Source organism: Nicotiana attenuata, chromosome 7 (assembly GCF_001879085.1).
Source record: "Nicotiana attenuata strain UT chromosome 7, NIATTr2, whole genome shotgun sequence".
Classification (NCBI taxonomy): Eukaryota; Viridiplantae; Streptophyta; class Magnoliopsida; order Solanales; family Solanaceae; genus Nicotiana; species Nicotiana attenuata.
This window is the reverse complement of record NC_031995.1, coordinates 45,403,931-45,412,960: the sequence shown is the minus strand read 5'-3', so window position 1 is coordinate 45,412,960 and position 9,030 is coordinate 45,403,931. Positions and strand designations below refer to the sequence as shown.

Sequence of the window (9,030 nt, the reverse complement as noted above, 5' to 3'; positions counted from 1 at the left end):
ACTTGTCACGACCCAACCGTGAACCGTCGTGACGGCACCTAGTCTCTACGACTAGGTAAGCCTAACATTCGCGGAAAAAGAAACGAAAACATGGAAGCTACCAACTAACAGGTAAATTCAAACAAGGAAATGAGATACCGCTCGGCATATACAATAATCACTCTCGAAAAAGTACATAAACTCTTCCAAAACCCAGAATGTCATAAGTCACAAGCTATAGAAAGAAACAGTACTTCTATACTCCAGAGTCTAATAAAAGAAGAAAAATACAAGAAGTGTTTGACATGGGGAAGAGTAGATAGGGACTCCGAGGTCTGCGTACGCGGCAGATATACCTTGAAGTCTCTACAGCTATCCTGCCTCACTGGTAATGCGGTAATAAGCGGTACCTGGATCTGCACACGAAAAACATGTGCAGGGAAGGGCATGAGTACATCACAACGGTACCAGTAAGTGCCAAGCCTAACCTCGATTGAGTAGTAAAGAGATCAGGTCAGGGCCCTACTGGTATAAATATAATGAAATAAGACATAATGAGATATCATAGTAAAAGTAAATACAGAAATCTAACAGGAATAGAATCATAGAAAGACAACAACTCAGAACACAGTGATAACAACAAGGGATCTCCCAGGATACCGTCCCGTAATCCCAAATGTAAATGTGCAGGGGGATCTCCCGGAATACCGTTCCATTGTCCCAAAGTAAATATGCGGTGTTGGGGGATCTCCCGGAATACCACTCTGTAGTCCCAAAGTAAATATGCAGTACAGGGGATCTCCCGGAATACCGTTCCGTAGTCCTAAAGTAAATATGCATCTCAAACAATAGAATTACAAATACAACACGGAAATCCTACAATTTAGACCAAATACAAGTCAATGAAGAAGCAGGAATTTCACTAAGCATGTTGCATAGAGTTCAGATAAGCAATTAAGACACGTAGACATGATGTCCTAAACTAAATAGGATAATTACATATGCTAGTATTTCTCAGTTAAAGGAAAACAGATATTTTACTTAATGAAAACGGTGTTTTTCAACAAATAGCCCGTGTACGCACTCGTCACCTCACGTACACGGCACTCATATATCAAACAGTACCAAATCCTAAGGGGAGTTCCCCCACACAAGGTTAGGCAAACCACTTACCTCGAGCCAAGCTCAATCAATCAGTTACAATGCTCTTCCAACGAATATCCGGCTCCGAATGGTCCAAATCTAGAAAAAATCAATTACGTAGCATAAATATAACTACAAAGAACTGATCTAGCTAATGAAATCAAAGCTAAAGCAAGAAATTTGAAAAATCGCTCAAAAGCCTCCCCGGGACCACGTCTCGGAATCGGGTAAAAGTCACAAAATATGTACACCCATTCACTCACGAGTCTAACCATACCAAATTTACTCAAATCCGATATCAAAATCTCGATCAAAACCCCAAAATTCGGCCTAAGAACTTTTCTCAAATTTTCCCCAAATTTTCCAACTCAAATCCCTAACTAAATGATGAAATCAATAATGGATTTATGGAATACAACCAAAAATGAGTCAGGGATCATTACCCAATAAGTTCCTCTGAAAATCCTTCAAAGAATCGCCAAAATCCGAGCTCTCAAGTTCAAAAATGAAGAAGGAATTCAAACCCTCAATTTTGCCCTTTTTCTGCCAGTTAAACCGCACCTACGGTCAGTTACCCGCTTCTGTGGTACCGCATTTGCGGCTAAAACACCGCTTCTGCGGAAATCACTTACTCCAACCTCCTTCGCTTCTGCGACCAGTGACCGCATCTGCGCATGTTGCAGGTGCGGAAATTATATCGCACCTGCGGTCACAAGCTCGCACCTGCGCCCTACTCTCCGTTTCTGCGACCATCGGAGGTGTGGGAAAATCTTCGCACCTGCGGACACTGCTCCGCTCACCTCAAGTCGCTTTTGCGATCCAAGTCCTACTTCTGCGGGCTCACACCTGCGGTTACCACTCCGCAAGTGCGATTACACCAGCACCAGAAATCTTCAGCAATTGCATATTTCAACTCGTTAAGCATCTGAAACACACCCGAGGCCCCCGGAACCTCAACCAGACATACAAACCAATCCTAAAACATCATACGAACTTAGTCGAGCCCTCAAATCACATCAAACAACGCTAAAAACACAAATCACCCTCTAATCCAAACTTAATGAACCTGAAATTTCAAATTTCCACAACCGATGTGGAAACCTATCAAACCACGTCTGAATGACCTCAAATTTTGCATACAAGTCATATTCAATATTACGGACCTACTCCAACTTCCGGAATCGTATTCCAGCCCCGATAACAAAAATTCCAGTAGCGGCCCAAAACTCCAAAAATTTGACTTTCGCCATTTCAAGCCTAAATGAGCTACGGACCTCCAGAACACAATCCGGACATGCCCCTAATCCCAAAATCACCTAAAGAAGCTAAAGGAATCGACGGAACTCAATTCCGGAGTCATTTTCACACATTTCCGACTACGGTCTAAATCTTAAGACTTAATCCTCCATTTAGGGACTAAGTGTCCCAAAAGACTCCAAAAACCAAAACAAAACCTCCCGGCAAGTCACAATAGCAGGAACAGATACGGGAAAAGCAAGTAAATAGGGGATCGGGGCTATAAATCTCAAAACGACCAACCGGGTCGTTACACATTTCTTCCCCAAAACATTGGTAAGTGATTCTAAACTAGTTTCTTTCAATCTTTCACTTCATTTTACAAGATTTTAACTTAAAATCTAAGGTTTTCATGGTGGAATTAGGGGTTTTGGGTAGAAACTAGAGATTTAATAAATTGGAGATTTAGACCTCAAATTGAGGTCGGATTCCAAAACCAATTATATAACCGGGCTCGGGGGTGAATGGGTAATCGGATTTTGGTCCGAATTTTGAGTTTGGGCTAAGCTGGCCCGGGTGTTGTCTTTTGTTGACTTTTTCCATAATGAGCTAAATTGAATTCTTTACAATCGTGTGTAGTTCCTAAGGCTTTATTTGAATCGTTTGGTTGGTAATTTGCTAGATTTTATTGGTCTAGGGGCTTGTTTGAAGGGAAAATCTGTGGTTCAGATTTGAGTTTGGCCGTTGGAGCAAGTTAAGTATCGTGGTTAACCTTGGCTTGAGGGATTAGATCTTATTTGCTACGTGTTTGAATGTTGGGTACGACGTATATCCCTTGCATGACCAAGTCCAAAGTGGAACATACTTCGATAGTCAATATGCAGAAAATAGTAATGAATTCTCATTCTTTCCAATCCCAATAGGTAATATTAAATTTTAGCCTTTTGCACAACTTGCGTCCTTCCCCTTTTCGTTTAAAGCTACAAGCATCCTTTGTAGATCTTCCAAGGAAGACTCCCGATCTTTTTGCCGTCCACAAAAGAATTTAGGTGAGGTGACAAGTACCTATGCGTTGTTGTCGGGTCATAGCATGCGAATGGGTCTTATTCCTGTATTTGTTGCCTTCCGTGATCATATTATCCATGCTTAGACTAGTGAATCGTTATGTTGATCATTCCTATTATGTTCACAGATTTTGGTATTGATTGAGTAATGACCCAAAGTCGAGGTTGGTATTGTGGAACCGAATGTTGAAGTAAGACTTGTTCTTTATATTTCTATCTCCCTTTTGTTGATGTTCATTGTTTTGGTGAAGGAGAGTGTTAATGCATGAAGGGTGATGCCGTGCCATGCATTGTGAGTGTTAATGCACGAAGGGTGATGTCGTGTCATGATTTGTGAGTGATAATGTACGAAGGGTGATGTCGTGCCATATTGTGAGTGTTAATGCACGAAGGGTGATGTTGTGATGTTTCAGTTGATTCATATGGTGAGGTTGAGAGTAAAAGCACGAAGGGTGATGTCGTGCATTTTCCTTCACTGTGTTTACTTGTTCTTATATGTTCAAGGTATATCGGTTGATCTAGTTCTTATTACTGTTGTGATTCTTGACTTGTGATCCCCTCAGCGTGTCCCCTCCCTGATATTACTTGTCTCGTCTTTCATTGTTGTTAGTAGTACATATACTGTTAAATTGCACAGGTTTTATTTGTGCGTGTCTTGTCTTAGCCTTGTCATTACTTCGCCGAGGTTAGACTCGACACTTACCATTTTATGGGGTCGATTGTACTGATACTACACTGCACTTCTGTGCAGATTTTGGTACTAGCTCGAGCTGATTGTGAGGTTAGCTGCTGGATTTATCCTACAGGAGACCCAAGGTAGATCTGCCGGCGTCAGCAGACCCTGGAGTCCCCTTCTAGACATTTCCTTTTACTGTTCTTTCATTTAAAAAACAGTTGTATTTCTTTCAGACAATTACTTGTAGTGAAATCTTAGAAGTTCGTGAATTGTGACTCCAGATTCGGATAGTAGAATATATATATATATATATATATATATATATATATATATATAGAGGTTGTTATGAATTCCGCTTCCATTTTAACTCGTTATAGCTTAGTTACTGTTAATTATTGAAATGTATAAGAACTGGCTTAATGAATCTCTAACGTTGGCTTGCCTAGCAAGTGAAATGCTAGGCGCCATCACGGTCCCGAGGGTGGGAATTCCGAGTCGTGACAGTAGAATGGATCTTCTTACAGCAGGTTATGCAGGAGGTTAGATTCCCTGACAGGTTTATCAGATGGATAGTGGAATGTATTAAGACTATCAACTATACTATTCTTGTGAGTGGAGAAACCACAGAACCTTCCAATGCTGCCTAGGGTCTTCGACAAGGAGATCCTATCTCAATTCTCTCAGGCATCAGGCCTACAGGCTAATCTAGGAAAAAGCTCAGTATATTTTGGTGAAGTGAAGCAAGTTGTGAAGGTCTAGATATTGAGACCTGGGATTTGAAAGTGGAACCTTACCCTACTTAGGCATTCCTTTGTCTAAAAAGAAAATAGCTCTCATACAGTGGCAACCATTGATTGAAAAGATCACAGCCAAGATTTCTTCCTAGACTGCTAAAAAGTTATCTTATGTTGGTCGTATGCAGCTGGTCCAATCCGTAATCTTTGGCATACAAGCATAATGGGCTCAATTGTTTATCTTACCTGCTAAGGTACTAAAAATGATAGAGGCACTTTGTAGAAGTTACATCTGGTCTGGAACTAGCACAATAACCAAGAAGTCCTTAGTAGCATGGGAAAAGATCTGTACTCCCAAGTCAGTTGGTGGACTTAATCTCATTAACCTTCCTTTGTGGAACAAAACAACAATTGCCAAAACTTGCTGGGACTTGGCACACAAACAGGACAAGCTATGGATAATGTGGATCAATGCATATTATATCAAACAATAGCAGCTACAACAGATGACAATACCACAGCAAGCTAGTTGGATGGTGAGACGAATAATTGGATCTAGAGCAACTCTACTGCAGATACAGAATATAAATGACAACAACAAAAGCATTATTAGACAAATATACCTGCACTCCTAGGAGATTTACCAAAAGTAAGCTAGAAATGTTTGATTTTCCAGAATACCGCTAGGCCAAAGGCAGTCTTCACTATGTGGTTGTTGCTCCATGGACGATTGCCAACTAAAGATAGGCTAGCCAGCTGGGGTATAATTGTTACCCCTCAATGTGTTATGTCTCAACATCAGGATGAATCAAGGGAGCACCTCCTTGTTACATGCCCATACACTAGAGAACTTTGGAAGAAAGTAATGACTTGGGTTCAAAGATCACATATGTCTACCACTTGCTGGGATCAACATCTTCGGTGGATCATCAAGCAGGGGAAAAGGAAATCCAAGAAGGCTAGCATCTTCAAAATTGTCTATGCTGAGATTTCGCATGTAATATGGATAGAAAGAAACACATGTATATTTGAGCAAAGGTATCGAGGGAGTGATGTCCTTGTGCGGGAGATAGCATACATATGCAATGTTAGAGTAATTACTCGAGCTAAGAGCTACTTGTTTTTCAGCTTTGAGATAGTCAACTGAGTTAGCATGACTATGGTTTTATACAGTTCCTCTTGGTGATTAATACAAAAGAAAGTTAATTACCAAAGTGAAATGTCGAGACCTTGACAAATTTCCAAGAAAATTTACTTGAATGCAGATGAAGCTTTGCTTTGAATCCTCATCAAAAGAACTATTCAACTATAGGCGCTACTATTTAAATAAATTATCCCTAATAAACAGAACTAAAAAGAAACAATCACTCAAAAACACTTCTTGACGTCATGGTCGTGGAAAGCCAACGAGCCTTTAAGAATCTCTCCAGTTCTCTACCTATAACAGTAGTGAGGCCTACAATGACAAAATCTTTAAGAAGTCAAGCAAAAACTCAACCAATTTCATAAATAAATAAAAAACAATACATCATTTAAAATCTTGTTCAATACTCTGTGCAGATCGTCCTCAAAGCAGAATGGAAAAAGAAAGACGAACATAGAAAACAAAAGAACGTTCTTATTTATAAAACATATAATTTCAAAAAGGTTGGAACTTTTCCAAACCAGACATGTCTTTCTGATTAATATATAACTGCTTTGATATTAAAAACTATCCAACATAAAGGAGCTTTAGTTGTTCTGCAATGAAACAAAAGGTGTAAACACTATCTAAGCTGTCTACATATTCTTAACATAAACAAGTAAAATCTTGACAATAAGAAACCATACACAATAACTACTTAAAAAGATCACATTGTGGTGCAAGAGTTGAAGCTGTGATCTTCATATGTTGAGACATACCTAGGTGGTGGCAAAGCACCGGAATAATAGCTGGACGCGTAGGAGTAATCTGGTGCAATGCTCCTGAATGGATATTGGTGATTGTGGTGTCCCTCATAGCCAGAAGTATAGCCGGGCAACGACCTTCTCTGCCTAAAGGGACCACCAATAGAATTATAGCCATGGCCATGGCTATAACTATTATAACCATAGCCATGACTATTAGAGCCATATCTATGATTGTAAGAGCCATATCCATCAGCCATATGACTAGTGCTCAATAATGGGTGCTTTAGTGTCACCCATTTCACCTCTGCATGGTTCCCACGGCCTGATTTTGATAGAGCCCTCAAGAGGAGGTTTGGATCGACTTCACCATAAATTCTGGCTTCGTCAGATTCTATTGTGACAGAATAAACTCCTACAAGATTAATTAAAATGGGTTAAAGCATATAAATCATAGCTATCTTCTCTTCTTGAAGCTAAGGCCCTTACCATGTGTGTGTCTATATATATAGTTGAATTCTCTTGATCAAGGGGTAACACTAGGAGCCTTAATGTAGGTTCAATTCTCACTATCCCCCTTCCCTTCCCCTTCGATGATCCCTGTTCAAAGGCGGATTTAGAATTTCAAGAAGATGGGTGTAACGCTATCGACGATAGAAGAGGGACGAACAATGACGGATGCACTTTTTTAACAGTGGGTTAATCTGAATCCAATAATTTCGATGCATAGCATAATGTTATTTGTAAAAATTAACTATATTTTTTGTTTTCAAATTATATTTGAACTCATAATTTAAAATATAATGAGTTTGGTGCTAAAAACATTAGTGTAGTTCATTTTTCACTATCCCCCTTCCTTTCCCCTTCGATGATCCCTATTCAGAGGCGGATCTAGAATTTCAAAAAGATGGGTGCAACGCTACCGACGATAGAAGAGGGACGAACAATGGCGGATGCACTTTTTTGACAGTGGATTAATCTGAACCCGATAATTTCGATGCATAGCATAAAGTTATTTGTAAAAATTAACTAAATTTTTAATAAATTATATTTGAACTCATAATTTAAAATATAATAAGTTTGGTGCTAAAAACATCAAGGTCGAAATGGTTAAGTCATGATTCCGCCTATGGGAATGAGTCATGAAAATTTGGGTGTGAGACTTGCAATTTCGGGGATAGCAAGCTAAGGTTTGAAAATCACTAAAATGGAGTTGGACGAGAGAGGAAACACAAAAAATAAAAAGAAAGTTCAAAAGAATTAACTTTATACACGAAATGTGTAATTTTTTATTATCAAATTATATAGATAATGGATTAGTAACATAGAAATATCTTAAGTGAACTTGTGATAAAAGAATGAACAAAAAGAAAAAGGAAAAAGAAACAAAGAGAATAATAGAATAGGAAAACAAAGTTAAAGAGAGCACAAAATACAACATATCTTAAGTGAACGTGTGATAAAAGAATGAACAAAAAGAGAAAGGAAAAAGAAACAAAGAGAATAATAGAAAGAAAAACAAACTAAAAGAGAGCACAAGATACAACAAGTTACAAGTATTGTATTTGAAAAGCTGTAAAAAGGGCAATCATGTTAAAATGTTTCAACCCCTTTATACATATGCACATAATAAGATCCTTGATCAGTGCACCATGCCTTTGTTTGATTCACCAGATGCCTTTATTTTATTGAGTGCATAAGCATAGGTTTTGTCTAATTTATAAGAAGTATGTAAAGCATAATACAGAATTTTGAGACTGAGCATGAGTTCCTGTGAACCAAAAAATACTAAGTGTATCCGCCCCTGTCCCTATTGTAACAGAAAATTTCAAAAAAAAAATCTTTTCACATAAGCGAAGCTTTTAGTTTAGTGGCAAAGGTAACCTAAAAATTGCATTCATATTGCAGGTGTGGTGTTTTTGCATGTTTTTATCCTCTTACTAGAATTTCTCCCTACGATAGGCACATTTTTTTTTGATTTGAACCGGGTGTCCGAGTCTCTAAGAGCCCCGACTAATCCCGGGGGTGCACAAGCCCTCGGCAAGGAGTTTCCCGCAAGTGCACCACGGTTAATTCAGGTTTTACCCAGTCCGATGACTCTCAGAAATTGTTTGCACCCAGTGGGTTTCGAACTTGAGACCTTGAAAGGGAGCAAACCCCAAGGCTCAAGTCTATTGCCTCCAGGCCAACCCCGAAGGGTTCCTACGATAGGCACATTTAGTTCTAGTATTAAGCCTAACTCTATTTTCTTAACAATATCAAATCAATGAGCCATACAAAGCTCGCTATACAGCCTTAGATATGCCAAAAA

At 39.1% G+C, this 9,030-nt stretch overlaps 1 protein-coding gene across 2 annotated transcripts in view; it reads right to left on the bottom strand.

Moving 5' to 3' along the window:
• The window catches only part of LOC109229024 (meiotic recombination protein SPO11-1), a 10,433-nt gene continuing 7,393 nt past the window's right edge, over positions 5,991 to 9,030 (bottom strand). The window contains exons 17-18 of one of the 2 annotated variants that reach the window (XM_019394324.1): positions 6,735 to 7,134; positions 5,991 to 6,288 (exon numbers count right to left, since the gene is read on the bottom strand). The gene's annotated coding sequence lies outside the window, so the exon portion shown is untranslated. Of the gene's footprint in view, positions 6,289 to 6,510; positions 7,135 to 9,030 lie in introns of those variants that run through there. The other variant, XM_019394325.1, reaches the window with a different exon arrangement.